This window comes from Falco naumanni, chromosome 8, assembly GCF_017639655.2.
Source record: "Falco naumanni isolate bFalNau1 chromosome 8, bFalNau1.pat, whole genome shotgun sequence".
In the NCBI taxonomy this organism is placed as follows: Eukaryota; Metazoa; Chordata; class Aves; order Falconiformes; family Falconidae; genus Falco; species Falco naumanni.
This window is the reverse complement of record NC_054061.1, coordinates 6,659,186-6,678,514: the sequence shown is the minus strand read 5'-3', so window position 1 is coordinate 6,678,514 and position 19,329 is coordinate 6,659,186. Positions and strand designations below refer to the sequence as shown.

The following is a 19,329-nucleotide window of genomic DNA, read 5'->3' as shown; positions in this document are numbered from 1 at the left end:
TGTCCCATTCCTCCGGTGCTGATTCCAGCTGAAACTGGGTGAAAACGTTGCACAGACACCCCCGTACCATATCTATTCCTTGCAAGGAGGTGGGAGCCAGGAGGAGATCAAAGGGAGATGGGGTAAGAGGTAAGGGATCTGGCCTGCAAGAAGGGAGCAGACTAAAACCCCCACAATGGGAAATCACCCCCAGAGCTGGCATCACCCAGGCTCTGCCTCCCAAGACCTAGCATGGCTCGAGGTACTGCAAGAGGTGAGCAATTTGGAGCACCCTCCCTGTGCTCCCCAGAGTCTCTGGCCCATCGCCCAGCCTTGCCCCAGCTCCCTCCCTTGTGACAAAGGTGACCATCGTAACCATCCCACCTAGTGACTATCTCAGCTCACGCAGCAGCACAGATCAGTTGTTGAGCCGTATAACCCCATCTATCCTGGATTTTTCCCAAGGTCTCAGCACAGCCATGGCTTTGTTTAAACAAGAGAGCTAAGGCCTTCTTCCTCCTCCTCCTCCTGCCAGCAAAGAGGCGTTGGCTCAGGGAGTGGGGAAAAAAGAAGATGCCCCCCTGCCCCTCCCTGAGCAGATGGTGGGAGGGACGGTGGAATGCAGGTGGCTGCTGGGTCCCATCCTGGGGGCAGCTGCATTGCAGGGACGGGGGATGCTGGGGTTATTCCTGCCACTGGCTCTTTCCCATGGGCAGTGACAGGCAGCCTGGTCTCAGGCGGCTGCTGGGGACCAGGGGCTTCAGGGGTCTGGGGGCAGCATCCCACACCTGCATCCTCCCTGCGGCAGATGAAGGGCTCGGCAGGGCGCAGCATTGCCAGGTGCCTGCTAACAGCCATGCCACCAACTCCCTCGGTGCAGGGCGAAGGGGGCAGGGGAAGACAACTGAGCCATAAAGATATGACAACGGCTTCCCTCTTTTCCTTTTCTTTGGCTTATTTATTGCTGGTGGGGATTATGGCTGGCAGAGTTTATGCTGGGGAGAAGCCAGGTGAGAAACCCCCCATGGGCTCCCCAAGGAGCATCCTAACTGCTAGACTGGGGCTGAAGGTGCTGCTGGGGACCCTCAGTGCCCCAGGATACCACCCGTACTGGGGTCCCATGGGTGAGCAGATCAGGAGCTGCCAGAGACCCCGGGAGTCCCCAGCTGGGCGAGAGAAGGTGACAGTACCTCTCCATCCACCCCAGAGACTCCCAGGACCAAACCCAGCCTGGGGAGCTCCCGCTATTCCTCCAGACCTGAGATGCCTGGTGGAACCAGGTGGACTCAGGGGAGAGCAGCCAGGGTTCCCCCAACACTCCCTGGGCCTTGGTGCTGCTATCCGTGATCGAGTGATGCCATCTCCTGGAAGCAAGAGGGCTGGGAAAGGGAGGGCTGGGAGGTCCCCAGGGCCAGGCTGCAAACAGCTATCACAGATGGAGCAGGTCTGCAGGGGAGACAACCCCACCATCTCCTCCTCCCAGGGAGGAGGCTCTCGCCTTGGGAAACTAAGCCCTGCCTTTTTCCCCGGCTTGCTCTGGTTTCAGCAGGACAGGGAGATGCCTGCAAAGGGTCAAGCAGGTGCCTCCCCTTGCTCCCCTTTCACCCCAGAGCCTCCTGCCCCACCACTGCCCTGGCAGCCCCATGGACCCATGACCTCCCCCCTCCCCCCAGTGCCTATTGCTCCCAAAGGCAAACCTGTGGCCTCAGACCAGCACATCCCAGAGCTGCTCCCAGAGTGGCTCCATGTACACCTCAGCCCAGCCAGCACCTTCCTCCCATTCCCCAGCTTCTCCTGCTGCCCTCCTGCAGCAGGAGGAAAGGGAGAGCACAGCACATCTGCTATGCATCGTTCCTGCCGTACATCTTTGGAGCAGCATCCCAGAGAACAAGGGAGGGTTGGGGCAAGCACAGCCACCCCACTGAATGGCCCGAGAGCATCCCCTCCTCTCTGGCAACAGAGACATCAGTGCAACCCTCTTGCAGAGGACAACCTGCTGTCCCAGCTCCATCAGTCCCACTGCAGACTCCTGCATGTCCTTTGACTTTTCCCAGCTGCCTGAACCGTGTCTCTGCTGGCACTAGTGTCCCTGTGCTGAGGTGGGCTTTGCAGAGCTGCTCTCCAGAGAGAGGAGTGCTGGGCTGGGATAGCCCAAGACTGATGTGCTGCCAGCACTGCTGTACAGCCCCCGTCTCCCCACCCCTGGGCTTGGTGTTGCTCTTCAGGATCTGGATCAGCTTTTCTGGCAAAATGCAAATGCCACAAATCTTGGGACTATCCTCAAGAGTGCATTAAGGACAGGGACACACGCTGGCATGTTGCTTTCCAGCACATGCAGGGCCTCTGCTCTCACTGAGTTGGTGATGCAATTCCCCCTGCACCAGCACAGAGCTGGGTGCTCACTATGCAGCTGATGGGTGCTGAGCATGGCTCACCCACCCAGCCTGTGACAGGAGGCATGGGGTCCCAAAGGTGGCCAGGGCCTGGCAGGGAGCATCCTGGCCATGTTTCGCTCCTTTGCTGTGTTTCAGGAGCTGCGTAAGCAGAGGGTTAACGATTCCCACATTAAGTGGCTGCAGATGTGTGGGAAAGTCTGGGGCGACCGGACGGCATCGCTATTAGTATTCACCCAGGAGCCTGCCGCTGCCTCCCGGGGCTCTGCGGAGCACATTTAATACCGAGGCTCATCATGGGGGTTAGGAAGAGTGCGTGGGACGGGGGCGGAAAGGCCCCAAGGCAGGGAGAGGCAGCGGGCTAGCATCCTCTGCCACTGGCTAGTGCCTCCTCCGAACGGCCGAACCCAGGGGATGTAGGGGACGGGCCAGCATCTGTAGGGTCCCAGCACTGTATGGCATATGGTGAGTGCTACCTCCTGACACCACTGTCACCCTGCCGTGTCCGTGGCTGGCATTCACAGTGCTGCAGGATGCTCCCCAGCACATTGGTCACTTTGGAAGGAGCCCAGCACCTTCTGCCTCCCCTTCATCCCTGGGCCCCCCACTGCCACCCTGGCGAAGCAGGACCATGCACAGGGTAGCCGTTCCTCTGGAGGCCAGGTCGGAGCCCTGGAAAGGGCTGGATGAAGCCTCCATGAAGCTCTCCCCAGGGCCCAAGAGCTGGATCCAGCCAGGAGCAAGTGTTGGCAGCTGCCACACCGGGTGGGTTGCCCAGATGTGGTGCTGTGCTCCCTGGCACCCGCCGCTCCTCTCTTGTGGTCTGTGGCTTGACACCACACCAGAGCGATGCTGAAATTCCTGAGCTGACTTGGAGCTGGTAGAGGCTCAGAGGAACCGAAGCCAGGGGCAAGTCTAGCCCTTGTTAAAACTTTGGAGATGTGGGGAAAGCCAACATCTGCTTCTTCTTTCCTACCTGCCTCCCTGCTGGCACATGGGACCCATTGCTGGCTCCAGCGTGGCGGTTCCCAACATTGTGTTGGGTCACCTGGCTCTGGTGTCTCTTCTCCATGTCAAGTGCAGGATATGGGCTTTTCCCCGTGGTCCCAGCTCCACCTGGGATGGGGCAGGAGATCAGAGAGATGCTTTGATCCAGGTGATGCCAGAACAATCCAAATACTGCAGTGTCCCTATCTCAGTGGCTGCTGTCCCCTCCAGACACGTAGCACTACGTGACCCCAGTTTCTCACTAGCACTTAACGATGCTTATTGAGGCTGGAAATCTCAGCTGAGAGTGGCTCTGGCAGCCCACACTGCAGCTGTCCCAGCCTTGGGGGAATCACTAAGTCCTGCAAGCGCCACAAACAGGGGTGCAGGCACCAAAAATAGATGTGAGCAATGAAGGGGGGATGAGGCAGAGGTAGCTGAGCTGCTGCACTCCACCCACGCACTCACACAGACGAGTCCCTCTGGCTTCGCTGCTTCCTCTGAGCTGGCCTTTCCCAGGAGCTGCCGTAACCCCGATGTGCTGTTCTTAAATAAAGTGCACAGCCCTGGATGCTCCCTGGGGACATACAGCACGGGCCGCCGTGTGCTTGCTGGGATGCTGTCGGCTTTCCAGGGCTCCCCCAGCATCCCAAAACAATGAACCCTGGCCTTTGCAGACAACTTCTGGGAGAGTGTTTTGTTTGCCCAGGTTGTCTCTGCTCCCAGCCCAGGAGTAGGCATTGGGGTGACCCATTTGCAGGGGGGAGACAGGGGGAACATATCCCACCTTGGGATCAGGATGCACTGCCCTCAAGCGGGGTCCATGCTAGGTTTTCCACCCTCTGCCCACCCCAGATAGCCCGTCTGCAGTGCGAGGGGCCCGGCAGGATTGTACCAGTGGGTCTCTCCATCTCCCGCTGGGTTGGGAGCAGTGATGCTGTCCTTGGCACGAGGATACTACCAGGAAATAGCTCTGCTGGGCTGTTCCCAGCAGCCCACATGTCCCTGCACAGCGACCCGTCAGACACATCTTTATCCCTTGGGAAAAGTGTTGGGAAAAGCCATGTGCGCAGCACGTCCCCTCTGACGTCTGCCCCCCATATGAACTGCTCTCACGCTTGCTGGCTCCTTTTCAGCACTACAGCCCATCTCAGCTCTGGGGGGGCTGGCAAGGACCCCCAACACGTGGCCACCACCACACCTGGAGTAAGGGAATCTGGCCAGCCCAGCACAGGGGAGCAGCGGGGTCTCACCCAGCCACCACTGCTTCACACCCTCTCTGCCCCAGCCCAGTGTAGGAGCCCCTCCATCTCCCAGGGGGCTGCCTCTCAGCATCCTTCCTTTCCCCAGCCTCCCACTCCTGCCCAGGCTCAGCCAGACCCGCACGTCCCCTGCCCTGCCTGCAGCTGTACCTGTGCAGCGGCAGGGGTGCCACAGCTGTATCTGTGCAGCTGCAGGGGTGCCACAGCTGTATCTGTGCAGCTGCAGGGGTGCCGCAGCCAGGCTCTCCTCACCTTCCGCGGTTGCACAGAACAAAGGCTTTCCCCTTTGATTTTTGGCAGTGCAAAGAAAACACTGAGATAAAGGATGATAAGTAGCAATCTCTTGGTATCATCCAGCTGGGGAATCATTAGCTGTGCCCATTGTGCAGGCATTCGTTAGTGAGGCAGAAGGGGATGAGTCTGCCTTGCAAACAAGCCAGGAACATAGATTTCAGTGATGTTGTCCTTACGGGAAGGGCTTTTTAATTCTTGGAAAGGAAAAGAAAGAAAGATAGAAAAGCATCTTTTCAGGGGAGTCTCCTTTTTCAGGATAGCCAGTGTATTTTTGCAGTTTTTCTTGTCCGGATCAGACAAAAGCACATCCCCAAGATGGAAATGGTGACAAGAGCTGATGAGTCAAACAACAATTTTGATCCAAAGAGCTTCTGCACCTCATTACAGTCCTGAAACAAATTGAAAAAAAATAATACTCTTTTGGATAAACAATAATGCTGTGCCTCTTGAGAGACTCTCAGAAACTATTTGGACTCATCAAATGACTCAGCAGGTTCCTCAGCTGGCTTCCACCCTGCCAGAGCAGGAGGGGTGCAGGACATCTGAGATGATGGCATGGCTGAGGTGGAAACTCCTGCTGCCTCTCCCAGCTCCATGCCCCTCGGCAGCCCAAACGGCCCTGAGTCCACAACCAAACCACCGTCTGCTGCAGCATCCCAGTCGCACAAGACCTTTTATTCCCCTTTCCAAAAAAACAAAAGGGCTGGGAGGGCGCGTTGGCGGTCCCTGAGCGGCCGTGGCCAGCCGGGGGTCAGCGGGGCGGGAGGCGCAGTGCCGGCACGGCACGGGGAGGCGTCCGGGGGGAATATGCGGAGTCGGTTCAGTACAGGCCTTCTTTAATAAAAACATGAGTCAGCTGCTGGCGTGGGCAGCGGATTTTCTAAACATCCCCTCATATCCTGAGAAAGGGAGGAAAAAAAAAAAAAAAAGAAAAAGGGGAGGGGGGCTTGAAGCGGGGGGGTGGGGGGGGTTGGGGGGAAGAAAAGAAAAAGAAAACAGGGAAAAAGGCCAGAATTGAAAGCAGACACAGGGAGAGAGCAGCTCCTTTCCTCCGGTTTAAGGAGGCGAGAGCCGGGCTGGTCTGGGCTCCTTTTGTTTCCCGTTAGCCAGGCCCTCACTTCTCCCCGTCATCTCATCGGCAGCCTGCAGCAAAACTCCCCTCTCTTGCAGCCCCTTTGGCTTCTCCTCCTTTCTTAATTTTTTTTTTTCCCTCCCCTCACACTCATCTGCTGGGCTTTAATCGCAAGTTTTGCTCTGCAAAGGGTCCCCGCAGAGGGTGGAGGGAGGAAGTCGGAGGGACTCCGCTCCTCATTGGCGAGGCAGCCTCCCCCCTTCTCCTCCTCCCGAGGTCTCTTTTATTTATACACGCACACACACACGCGTGCACACCCCTCAGCCCGGGGCTTTGCTCCACGCTGGGGTTCGAGGTGGCTGGACCCCCTCCCAGGTGGGCTGGGGGCTGCCCAGGGTGCTGCTAAGATGCACTAGAGGAGCAGAGCAAGGGCTTGGCTGCAGCCCAGCCCTGGCACAGCCTTGCCTCTCCTTTTGATTTTATTTTATTTTTTTTCCCCTCCTCCCCTCCACTTCATTTCTTCCCTTCCCTCTCTTTCTCCTTTAAGTGGAAAAGCCTTGCCAGCTGGGGAAAGCTGGGAGGGCAGGGAGAGCTTCGGCAGGCAGCAGATAAAGAGTGCGGAGGAGGAGAGGAAGGAATTTCGGGGCGGCCAGCGCCCGTGGGACCTGCGGCACAGGCATTTGCCCGGTGAGACCCTGCCCAAGGTAAGCCCTCGTGTCACCCACCCGGGGGTCGGCTGGCCCTCCTGCTCTGCTCCGGCTCTCTGGCCAGGGAGCCGCGTGCTGGAGGTGGTACAGACCCCAGGGATCCTCTCCTCGAGCTAGCCTAGTCGCTCTGGAAGGGGCTTTGCTCGCCTGCATGGGGCTGGCACCACAAAACACCCTGCCAGGCCCTGGGGAGGTGGTGGTTGATGGAGAGCAGCTGAGCTCTGCGGCATCCCGGGGGAAAAGCCATCCCATCCGCTCTCCAGGTCCTAGGCTGGGAAAACTGCAGGGAGCCGAGGGACTGGAGGGGTATAGTGCTGCAGCGGGAGCAGGGCCCAGTGGATCTCTGCTTCTCCCTGGGGAGCTCTCGGTCCTTCCCTGGGTCAGAGGGTTACCCTGGCTCTCCCAGCCTGGTGGCTGTGGGAGGGCTGGGATGTGCATGGAGAAGGGACTGCTCGCCACCCCTAGCAAGACATCTTCTAGAAGTGTAAGTGTACCCCACTGCAGAGCAGCATCACCGCAGCATTAGACTGTTTGAACATACCCGTGGTCATCCCTAAATGCAGGGTCTCCTAGGACCATGCTGCTTTGGTCTGTGCCCTTGGTGGGACTCCTGTCCTCGTGGACCAGGCCAAAGTGGAGAGGGATGTCTGCAAGCCCTGCTCAGGGCCTGCACCCTGGAGTGGCGGGTACTGGAGGGGCAGAGCCTTGTAAAACCCTTCTAGGCATGGATATGGGCAACCGCTCTGCTGTCCCAAGTGCCCAGGAGCTGAGGATCTCCAGCAGGCTGGAACTGGTGTGGAATAAAGCTGTGCTGACTCAGGCAGCCCTGACAGTCCAGGGACAGGGGCTGCATGACCTGTGGGGTTTTGGTGCTCATGCTGGGACCACTGCGGGCTCAGGGCATCCAGTTCCTGCACTCATCCGCCAACAAGGAGACTTTCAAAGTAGGACTTGTGGTGGAAAGGGATGTTGTGCTGCTCCATCCTTGCCCCACAGCACCTGTTTGCAGGGGCTTGGCAGTCCCAAATCTTTTCAGAAGGTCTCCTATCAATGGCAAGGACTGGTAATGCTGAGCCCCAGTGCTCCCCAGGGGTCATTGGGGCGTTGGTTGAAGGGTCATTTCCCCCTCAGCACTCTGCAGGACAAGGTGACTGTGCATCCCATACTCTTGGGAAAGGGGCACGTTTCGTTCAGGCAACCGGAGCCAGTGGCAAAGCCATAGGTCTGCCTGGCAGAGGCCATGTGCTGGCTTGGAGAGGGAGTCGCCAGGTAGCCGCCTTGGTTGACAGTTAACTCTGTGCATGGTCTGACATGAGGCTTGAAGTTGCTCCTTGACATTGATGTCACCCAGGCTTGGGTGAGATGTGGCCCCGGTGGCAGTCACCAACCCCTGACAATGTCCCTGGGTCCAGGAAACACTTCTAAGTCAGTTGGTGCATCAAGAGGGGTCAGGGGTTTGGAGAAGAATCAAGCCACAGCCACCCATTTTGCAGCATGCAAAGGGATTTTCTCTCTCCCTAAAAACCAGCCGCCCCTTTCTCCAGCTCAACAACATGATGGGTCCTCGCTGAAGGAGCAGGCGGAGGGACTGTGGCCACCCCATCACCTGCCCTCAGCTCCTCTCCTGCATCCCCGCACAGGGCTGCAGGTTCAGGCTGCCCACAGTCCGAACCGAACGGGCAGCATGATCTGAATACAAGCACGCCCAGCTGTGATGCCGCAGTCAAGGAGAAGTTAGCCATGGCTTGTTGTCCAAAGTCCTGGTCATTTCTAGTGGGGTCCCACAGGGCTCTGACTTGGGCTTGGTCTTCTGCAATCTCTACATTAACTGCCTGGGCAACAGACAAGCACACGTGCTAAACTCTGGGCTGGCACCAAGCTGGGTGGGCAGCTGGTGTGCGGGCAGATCAGAGCGCAGGAGGATCCCAAGGGCACGGGGATCAGCAACAGCAAGCTGTGACAGCACGCTGCCATTAGGAAAGAAATACTAGATGTCTGTGTGTCATCTTCGGGGCTAACAGCCCAGGCAGCTCATGCAGTGGGAAAGGATCTGGGGGCTATAGTGGACACAAACCGGATTGCAGCGTGGTGTGGGGAAACCCACAGCTCTTCCCATGGGGTGTGCCAAAAGGCGCGTGGCTGGGGGCGTCATGAACAGGCAGGGTGGGGGGAGCTAGTCCCCCCAGCAAATGATGCCAAGCACTTCATCAGGGATAGAAAAGCTCCAGTCCACAGAGTGGAAAGGCTGGGGAGAGCAGAGAGGGATCAGAAGCCCAGAAGAGGATGCAGAGGGCTCAGGGAGGGGTTGATGGGGCTCGTTGGTCACTGGATGTTGTGGGGATATAGTGCACAGTCTTCATGCAAGGGAAAGGTCACTGCAAAGAAACAAATTAGCTTTCAGGGGAAATGTCTGTAGGTTTAAAGATGAGAGGCTGGGTGCCTTCGGCCCTACAGGTTTCAAAAGACATGTTGGGCAAACCTCTGGCTGGGGAGATGTGGGCACTGCAAGCAGGGCAATGACCCCATGATCTCTTTCAGCCTCATTTTTGATGGGTCTGTGACAGGATTTCCAAAGCGTTCAGAACAACACTGTTAGAGAGAGGAGAGCGCTGAGCCCTTCTCCGGGACTAGGGCAAGACAAAATTGCCTTGGTGAGTACTGGAGGAAAGCTGAGGTTAAGAACCTATCTCTAGCTGCGATAGTGATGCTGTACAAAGAAAGACCATGTTGGCTGGCGGAAGCATCACCCGAATGACGGGCAGGTGTTGCGGGCCGCTGCCAGAGGGTCCGGGCAGGGACTCCTGTGCCCTGCTCCACCCTGGGGCCAGGAGGCCCTGAGGTCCCACTGGCCCCAGTGCCTGATGCCGCACTGGAGTGGGATGGGATTGCAATGGTGTTCATAGGGTCAGGCTCCAGCAAAGTGTCTTCCCAGGATGCAGCAGCAAAGGGCAGGGAGTGGAGGAGCTACGTGGTGGCCAAATCCCACAGGAGCACAGCTCTGGTGCTGGCAGCGGGGGCTGCCTTTGGCCCAGAGCTGGGGGGAGCTGGGGACCATGCAGGCTTGGGGCTGGTGGGATGCATCCTATCCCTGCAAGGGAGGATCTGAGCTGAACACTTCATGGAGTTTGTTTGTTTGTACTTCAACCAAGGCAAAGAAATCCCCTGGAGAGGAGTTGCAAGGGAAGGGTATAGACTGGGTATTGTTTCCTCAGAGGCTGGAGCAGCTCCAGGAGGCTCCTTCCGCTCCACCAGTCAAATTGGACATAACCAGGCTTGTTTTAGGGGTGGCTGTTTCCCCTCCTCCTCTCCCTGGTTGCCTAATTAGGCTCCCCGAGCCAAGTGCACCTCTGCCCTGCTCTGCTCCCACTGGGACAACTCCTCCTGGAAGTGCAGTGCTTTCCTGACACCATGGGGGACACTGAGCAGACCCAGCTGGGACAGGGACAGGAACACATACCAGAGATGCACAGAGGGGTGCTGGGATCGATCACGTGCTTACAAGGGTCCATTGGCCCTCCAGCCTGGCAGCAGGAGCCGTACAGTGATGCGCTGCCCCTCACACCCTGCTTTTTCATTGTTCCTGGGTGCACACCTGGCACACAGGCTGTGGCATGCCCTGGTCTGTGTTTGTGCCCTTCTCTTGCAACCACCAACCTGCAGAGCCAGAGGATCACGGTGGGGAGAGCCTGTGCAGAGAGCAGGGAGCTCACAAAAGCTCCCACAGAAAGGCTGCTACCAGGAAAGCCAGGCTGGTGTAGTGCAAATACCATTTGCAAATACCATGTGTCTTGCGCCCATGGCTGGACTCATCCTCTCCAGGGCATGCCTGCAGGGGCATCTGCTCATCTGTCCAGGTCCCTGCCAACAGCCACCCTATGTTCTTCTCCAGGCTCAATGAGAGCTGGTGTGTCATGGAGCTTGCAGGATGCTGTGGGGTGCAGGAGCAGGGAAGAGCTGGAGGGTGCAGGGATTTAACTAGGGCACTGTGCTGGCCGCCAAACCCTGGGCTGCAGACTAGGAGACAGGCTGAGTAGGAGGGACCACCTACCCATTATGGAAAGGGTCTTCTCAGCATGTCCCCACGGGTAGCACCAGGGGGAGGGATGAGGGTCCCAAAGCAGGCAGGGGACCCCATCCTGCTGGTCCCTCTGCCTTCCCCCTGCGGGCCCATCTACCACGCGGAAGGGTCTGTGACTGAAATCTTAATGCTACAGAGACACAGTAATTGGCACCAATTAAATTGCTACATTCATGTTTGAATTGCTTTAACTGGCGAGACACACTGTCTTATTTATACAAAAAAATATGTTTGCTTGTGGGTTTGTCTGAACTGGGGCCAGCAGAAAATACACCATTTCGAGCTCCACTCTCTGCAAGCGCATTCTCTGCTCGCAAGCTGGAAGTCACCTCGGTTTCAGCCTTTGCTGAGCAAATGGTTGCAGAACAGAAACCCTGCTTTCCTCGGGGCCAAGCACTGCCGGCATCGTGACAGGGGTCCCCTCCGCTCTCCTGCAGGCAGCTGCCAAGTTTCACTCTCCAGCCTGGGAGCTGTTTGGGAGAATATGGTTTGATTCAGGAATTCCTTGTGCAGGGAGCAGGACTCAGCGCCCATTTTAAAGCTGTGCTCAGGGGAGGGCAGGGGGTGATGGCAGCTGCTAGCCCTGACACAGAGTCCTGTCTTAGCTTCTCCTCCAGAGGATCTGTGAGGTTTGGGGGGCAGGGGCTGTTTGCCGAGCATGGGTGCACAGGGAAGCTGATTTTTGCTCCATGACTGAGGGGAGAGGAACTGCTGGAGGTTATAGAGGACACTGCATGCAGGATGGCAAGAGCCCGGCCAGAGCACATAGGAAAAGGTTATCCAAGAGGGAGGCATCCCCTGTGCAATCTGCAGATACATAGGGAACGTGTTGGATTTCTGCACCCCCTGCTCCAGAAAGCTCCATCGTTGCCCCCAGGTCCTGCTGTTATAAGGAGGTGGGGGCCAGACCTACATCATATGCAATTGCCTCCTGGGGGTCTGACCCCAGCTTGCCAGCAGACAGGAGAGGGGCGATGGGATGGGATGAGGGTGGCTGCCCCACCACTATGGTTCAGCCCTCTACTGTCCTGGGTGCCACCACCCTGGTCCTCCTGCCCCACAGGTGAGCTTATGGAGGAGGGGGCAGGATCAGTCCCCAGCACCAAGAGCTGCACCAGCAGCTGCATTTTGCTTCCTCCCAGGAACCTAGGAGCAGCAGGGCCAAATTAAACACAGCTCCCCTCTGGAAGCAGCCTCTGCCCTTCACACCCCAGCACTACCTGGCCCTGCACTCTCCCACCCCAGCTACAGTGCCAGGCTCCTCTCTGGGTCCCACAGATGGGCAAAGGGTGCCCTGACCACAGAGCTGATGAGTGCCTAATCCCAGACACGAGAGTTTAAAACTCCAGAACAAAGCGATTAAGCTCGGGTCCCTCACAGGCAGCTGAGAAGAGCTGATACATCTACAGATTATCTCCTCCTCCCTGGTAGATCTGTGTCTCAGGGAAATTGTCAGAGAAGGATCAGGTTGCTCATCCTTCACTGTTATGTAGGACTAATAAGACCACAACATTCTGACTGCTCCTGGGACTTTGCAAAGCCCCTACATCCTACCAGGGCTCAGGATGGCTCTCTTTCTCCTGCCTCCATCACCCTCCCCTCCCAGCTGATGATTAGTGGTTAATTAGAGCAAGCTGGGACCTTTGGCTCTAGCCCTGGCCCCATCATAGCAGCCACCCTCAAATAGCAGCTCTGAGCAGGTGATAGCGGTGCTGACATGCTGGGGATTATTTTCCTCCTCATGTATACCTTAGCAGAGCGCTTCCCTTGCATCTCATCTCCGTGGGAAAGCAGGCGCAGCTTTCTGGCAGCCAAGGTATGTGAGCGGGGAAAGCCCTGGGGGTGCCAGGACATGAGATCAGCAGCCAGGATGGTGCCTAACCCTTGGTCCCACATCCCCTGCTTCCCCCCTCCACTCCACCAGTGGTAGGGAAAACCAGCAGGTGAACAGGTGGGCTCTGCTCAGAGAGGCAAGCCCCATCCAGCCCCACATGCTCGGGAGCTGGGACCCCTCAATATGCCACTTCAGGGGTGGAGGGGCCAGAGAGCTCTTTGAGTCACTGCTGCCAGCCAGCCCTGAGGTGTTGCTGCTTGGTTGGAGGGGCCAGCAGTGAAGCAACGCAGGGAGCTGTGTGGGTACCGAGCCGTGGTTTAGGTGCCCTGCAGCTACGTTCATAACTCGCGTGACGTGTTCTCCTGAAATGTCTTTGCTGTCGGGGCAATGGGGAAGTTGGGGGACGGTAACGGACAGCCAGCTGGGCTCTGTTGCATCCTTTAGAGCATCCTGCTGGAGAAGGGTGCTGGGAAAGGCTGAAATGCTCCCAAGGGGCACATTTGTGCCTCCCCAGGGGATCGCTGCACTGCAGTGGGCCAGCCCCAAGGCTGAGCAAAGCCCTGCTCCCCACGCCCAGTGTGAGCATCCCTTGTCACACACAACGCCAGACTTCGGGGCTGTGCTCCGAAATGCTGGCCAGTCCCCAGCACCACCATGGACCCGTCGTGGCATCACCATGGCCCTGGCACTGATTGGCTGCCCTAGGGAGGGTAAGGGAGACAGGATTTGTCTGGGGTGAGGAGCAGGGTATGCAGCAAGGGACAGCCAGGCACTGCCTCAGCTTTGCCTGGCACGTGGCAGCCGTTCTTCCTAACACCCCCATTCCTCCTTCCCCGACCCCAGGTGAGCCCTGGTCCTCACCCAGGGTTTTCCCACAGCCTGGGCCAAGCTCGCAGGCTCTGGGGAGCAGCCCTGTCAGCCCTGGGGCATGGCCTTTCCTCCGAAAGTGGAAGCAGGGGAGCATATGCAGCTGAAAGGGCCACAAATACCAGCACTCGAGGCTGGGGGATTATTTGTAATGCTGGCACCTCTCCAAACAGATGTTTTGTTTTATTTTGAACTTACACTAAATAGGTCGCTTTTTTCCTCCATCTCCCATGGGCTTAAAATGGAGTGGGAAAGCTGGGGGGGGATTAAAGCTGAGAGTGCAGGGCTCACCATGGTCCCATGTCCCCCTGTCCCAGCTCCTCGCAGCGAGAAAGCCCGTGGCTTGAGGTTTTCTGGATCGCGTGCGTGCACGTTACAGTCACCCCACACTCGGATGGGGAGGGTGGCCACAGCTGAAACGGGGCTGCATGGGGCTCACCACCCCACCCCATTCCTCACATGGCTGACCCCAGGGCTGCTGAATCATACTGCCGGGGCTCAATGCGGACTCATCATCCTCCCCGGCAGCTTCCCTCCCTGCTTTGGAGTCATGGTCCTCATTTTCAGCTTTCTGACAGATGCTGTCAAAGCCTGCAATAGCCCGTGGCAGGCTGGCCCGGAGAAGGCTGCCTGTGATAGCTTGTGTCCTGCCATCTGGCTGCAGGACCAGTGCCCTCATGACCACACAACCACCTCCTCCAGGTGCCACTGAAGCTGGGGACCAGGATTTGAGGTCCTGGGCAGGGTCTCTGCCCACACTATCCCTGCTTTCTGCAGCAGAGGCAGGCAGGAAAGCTGTCCCCACCTGTGGCTATGTGGTGGCCCTGAGCTCATACTGCCCTGGAGGTGGCATATGCCCCTGCTTTGACCATTTCCTAAGAGCGTGGTCCACACCAGAATTGTGGGTTTAATCACATCTTCGCAGACCAAAGAGCTCTGGCAAAACCACTCAGAGGGTTCAGGCATTAGCAGTGCTGCCTCTAAGTGCTTGCAAAACCTCACCTCTGCAAGGAACCCCCAAACTCAGGCACGCTGCAAACGGGCACCCAGGGCTCTCGGCATCCCTTGGTCTCACCGGTGCCTGGGTAAAGCCTCAGAACCCCTTGGTGCTGGCAGGTGGTTGGGTGAGGCGGGTTTTGCCCCCAGATGTTCATCCCCTGGGCAGGGATGGCCTGTGGGACCCCAGGGACTCCCCTCCCCTCTGCCCCTCAGCCTGGTTTCAGATTTCCTACCTCTGTGTTTTATCAGCAGCTGTTTATGGGCCTTGGGACAGCAGGCTCCCCATGTGTGTGCCCTGCCTAATTCTAGCCATGTGCTGGGAAAAAGAAAAAGGGCTCTGTGATGATAATCTGGCCTGTGAGTAAACACAGTGTCATGAGAGCCAAGGGACCCCAGAGGAGAGATGTTGCAACTCCGGATGGTTCCAGCCAAATGGAAAAAAAAAAAACCACCACCAACCACTCAGTTTTATTTAGATTAAAGGGTGGGAAAGAAGCAGTTGCAGAGGCCAGAGGGAGGGTGGCAGAGGAACACAGGACAAGCCAAAGAGTTTCACTGCCAGACAAGCAAAGCTTGGGTTTCAGGAGTCTCCAGCCTTTGCTCGGGGAGCTTTTTGCTGTCAAAAGAGGGGGACGGTGCTCCCTCCAGCCAGGAAAAGCCCTCGCTCCCTGGCTGCGAGTAGCACTGATCATGGGATCCATACGGGGCTTTTTTTTTTTATTGCATATGGGCACCCACGATCTCACTTAATGACTCAGATGCGCTTAGACAAAGAAGAAATAAAGTATATTTTATTTCCCGCTAATTTGCACCAGATGTCCCTCGCCTGCTTGGCAGGACAGCAGGGCCGGCAAGCATTGTGGGAGCGCCTGGAAGCACAGCCCCAGCAAGAAAAGTTGCTAGAAATAGAAAGCCAGAGGAAGAGAAAGGACCAGAGGCTGTGTGAGAGGCCTGGCTTTGCTTCTCCACTCCTTCTCTCACCGCGGTCATCCTGTCGCCAGCCGAGATGCCCTGGCAAGCTGGGCTGGCAGCCAGCACCTCTGCCCAGCATTGCAGGATGAGGGAGGCTTGGGCAAGGGGAGCACAGTGAGTGTAGAAAAGCAATGTGGGGCAATGGGTGCAGGAATTGCCCTGGTAATGTAAATTTGCTGAGCTGGGTCTGTGCACCCTGATTTCCAGCAGATAGCACATCCCCTTGCTGGTGTGTAGGGACCAGAGCTCCTCCCAAGGTGGCTGTCAGCACAGCTGCGGCTGCTCTCCCCCTCCCTGGCACGCCGAGCCATCTCCTTCCCCATGCACTAGCTTTAAGGCTGGTTCTGGCTCCCATGGCACTGGAGGTGCTCGCAGGACCCCCAAACTGGTTCTCCACAGGACGTTAGTGGTTGTGGAGGAAAGGCAAGACACATAGGCTAGGCATGCTTGGGAGGAGGGCAGTGTCCTGGGAGGGCCCCTTTGGTGTGGATGTTCATGGTTTAAGACATTTGCAGTGCTGGAAATGTCCCCATCCTACATGATCCATACTTGGGCACGGGCGGTGTCATGCGATGCTCGTGCCAGCACTGCCATGCGTGCTGTGGTGCTCTGCCAGGAGCACTGCCCCGTACACGTGCTGGGAGCAACAGCAGAGGGAAGGGAGCTCAGAGGTGTGGCAGGGCATGCTGAGCTAAGTCAAAGGAAATTCTCGCCTCGTTTCCCAGGAATAGTCAAGACTGAGCCCACACAACATATTTTGGGCATTAGCAAAGGCATCTTTGGCTTACTAGCATCATTAAAGAAGAGATAGGTCTGAAGTGGGGGAACAGTAATAAATCAATAAGGTTTGGTGATGCCTGGTCTGCTGAGCAAGGCACTGTGAAGTGGGAAGAGTGGCAGAGATGGCTGAAGGGATGGTACTTACTAAATAAAGATGTTACCACCCCCAGAAGAGGCTGGATACAGCATTTCCTCATATCCAAGACCCTGGGCGTAGCCCTGCTCCTGCTGCAGAAATTCCTCTCCAAGTTCATTAGCCACAGAGGCATCAGCCCCTGGCCACCACTCGCAGCAGCAAGCAGGGGAGTGGGAGAGGAGGTGGAGAAGAAAGCTCAGCTGTCTTCAGATTTGGGATGCAGGAGAAATGAGAGCGGGCTGCTCTGGAGAAGCTGTGAAGTCATGATATGGGGAATTGTGAGACTTGAGTACTGGTCCTGGCGCAGCCGTGGCCCTCTTTGAGGCCCGTCTGACCTCTTTGCTCTGGCTCTCTCTCCTGTGTCCCGTCTGTGAGGGCACGGCTCCATGGGCCATCAGAGCCCATGCACTTCTGCACGGCGCTGCTGCTGCTGCTCAGGGATGTTGGGGTGCCCCCATTTGTCCCATTGCCCCATGCAACATGCTGCAAAAGCATGAGGGTAGAGCTGCTCAGACAGGCTCTCAGCGGTGCCTGGCCACAGCCAGCTCTGGGATGCTGCCCTTTTGCCAGTGCGGCAGCGGGCTGGGAAAGCCGGCAGCCCGAGCTGGCTCAGCTCTCCCGTCTCGCCAGCAAACCCGCTCGCCACTCCTGTCCCTGTCCGGAGGAGGAGCGGCCGCATTCCTAAAGCCACACGTGCAGCACTGCTGGGCTGATGTGATTACAGAGGACAGATAAGGACAGACAATGTGGCCCTGTCACCGGGCAGGGACAGTCGCCTGTATCTGTGTCTCATTTGGACTCGAAACCCTCCCAGATATTCGCTGTCCTGAAGTGCCCAGATGCCAGCCTCGCTGGGCAGCGGCGCGGAGGCGAGCAGGGACGTGGTGTGCGGGCTGGCAGGGAGCCATCCTCCCCCACGGCACTCGGCAGAGCCCCAGCATGGCCCCAGGGACCCCAGACCCTTGGAGAGCGAGGCCACCCCACAGGCATGTGGGCCTGAATGTGGGCACAGAGCTGCATTGCCCAGCCAGCCCAGCCTCCCTGCGAGCCAGCTGACCTCCTGTCTCCTCTCCCAGCCAAATTCCTCTTTTAGAATAATAAACACTGCAGCTTAACAGAAAAGCTCCCTGCCCTGCTGGGCCAGGGACAGCTTGCCCTCACATCACGGTGCCAGAGAGGGGCAGAGGAAGGTCTGTACCTGTGCTGGCAGGGAGGAGAGGATGGTGATGGGTATAACGTGGGGATGGAGAGCTCAGACTTCACCTTGGCAGCTGCAAGGTGGGAGGCTGCTGCAGAGCCGCAGGGCTGAGGGAAGGGCGCTGGAGGTGGCATTGCTGCAGGACCTCCCTGGCTTCCAGGCATGTACCAGGATGGATGGAAGCAAGTAGTCCTATGGCTTGAAAATCCTCAGGTCCTGGCTGATGGGAAGGTTGTAGGAGTCTAAGGGGTCCATGGCACCCTGCTAACCCATAGTGTTTGGGTCTCTGGGTGGGAAAACATCTGGGACCCTGCTTTCGGATCACTGAATGGGGCTGTACCCACCTCAGCTCTTCCTTGTCTGGCACTCATAGGGTGTATCTTATTGCTCTTGCTGAGAACAAAAGCTGAGATTGAGGAGCAGAACAAGTGCTCTCAAGGCTGGCAGTGAGCTGGGGGTATTTGCATCCCTTCTGAAATGCCTGTGTGCACATGACAGGGAGAAAAAGGTTTGTCCTTCTGCTAGCCATGTTCTGCGTGCATCTTGCAGGATGGGCAGAGCTCAGCACCTCCAGGCATACCTCTTGCCCTGGCCAGAGCAGACAAACAAGGGAGAGCTCACCAATTCTTGTGAGATGTTGCCACCCTCCCACTTTGCTTGGGAAGTGTCTCCAAGAGAAATGCTTTTCTGCAAAACCAGCAGCTTTATTAAAAACAACTATGAACACAGGGGAAGCAGCCAGAGGCAGCAGATGGAGGCTGCAGGGCTCCCACTGCTCGCTGAACCAGCAGCCGTGCTAGCCCAGCATCAACATGCACCTGCAGCCAGCTCTGGCAGAGCCATGGATTGCCCTATCAGTTATCCTACAGAGATCACTGGTGGAGTGAAGGGTCTGTCTGTGTGGGAAGAGGAATCCAAGATCTCACCTGGAATAGGACCAACAGTGACAGCCATGAAGATGGTGGACAGGCAGCTAAAACCTGGGCATGAGTTTGGGAAGACCTTAGGTGCTGTCAGGAGATACTTTGGGAGGGGTCGAATGCAGCCTGGGTTGTGCATGCATGCAGGCAGGAAGGGGTGAAAGAAGAGGATCCCAGTGGTCCTTAAAACCTTGGACATTGAATAATAGATGAATCACAAACCTCTGCAAGGGAGAATTGGGAAAAAAATCTAACTGTTCTCATGGCAGTGCCTTGGAGGGCATTGAGATTAGGTTGTCCATCATCCTCCTCTCTCCTGCAGGTTGGTGCTCTCTGAGGGTGGGTGCAGTGAAGTCATGTTCGTTTACAGCCTGAATTTCACCTTGGTCCTTTCATCCTACGCACCCCCAGCTCTTCCCTGTAAGTTCTCTTATCCCCTCTGGCAAATGCAGAAGAGAGAAGGAATCACAGAAGGGTTTTTCTGGAGGGGGGACAGGGAAGCTGCTGAATAAGCTGGAGACCTGGAAGGATTTGGTGGTAGATCAGCCTTTTGTTGAGCCAAAGCAAGAGAATAATAAAAACATCTGACAAGCTCACGTCATTTAAAAAACATTTCCTCCTTAACATCAAGCAGACCAAGAGGCCACTCCAGGGCCAAGAGGCAGCAGAGCCGCTCAGTAAGAGACAGTGCCTGGGGCCAGGTCAGCAAGTCCAGATTGCCACTAGCTGCCCTCATGCCTGGAGAGCAGCTCCGCAGAGCAATGTACCAGTGTCATGGGGGCTTCTCCTCGGGGTCTGCCTTGGGAGCAGGTTCAAAATGTCTCTTGCACTGGGAGAGGGAAGGTGGTCCA

The 19,329-nt window shown here is 57.1% G+C and overlaps 1 protein-coding gene across 3 annotated transcripts in view; it reads left to right on the top strand.

Annotated features, from left to right (window-relative positions):
• Positions 1-5,962: 5,962 nt before the first annotated feature.
• PDGFRB (platelet derived growth factor receptor beta) overlaps positions 5,963-19,329 on the top strand; it is a 34,501-nt gene continuing 21,134 nt past the window's right edge. The window contains exons 1-2 of one of the 3 annotated variants that reach the window (XM_040604214.1): positions 5,963-6,362; positions 6,535-6,691. The gene's annotated coding sequence lies outside the window, so the exon portion shown is untranslated. Of the gene's footprint in view, positions 6,692-18,800; positions 18,899-19,329 lie in introns of all 3 variants that reach the window. The other 2 variants (XM_040604215.1, XM_040604213.1) reach the window with 2 other exon arrangements.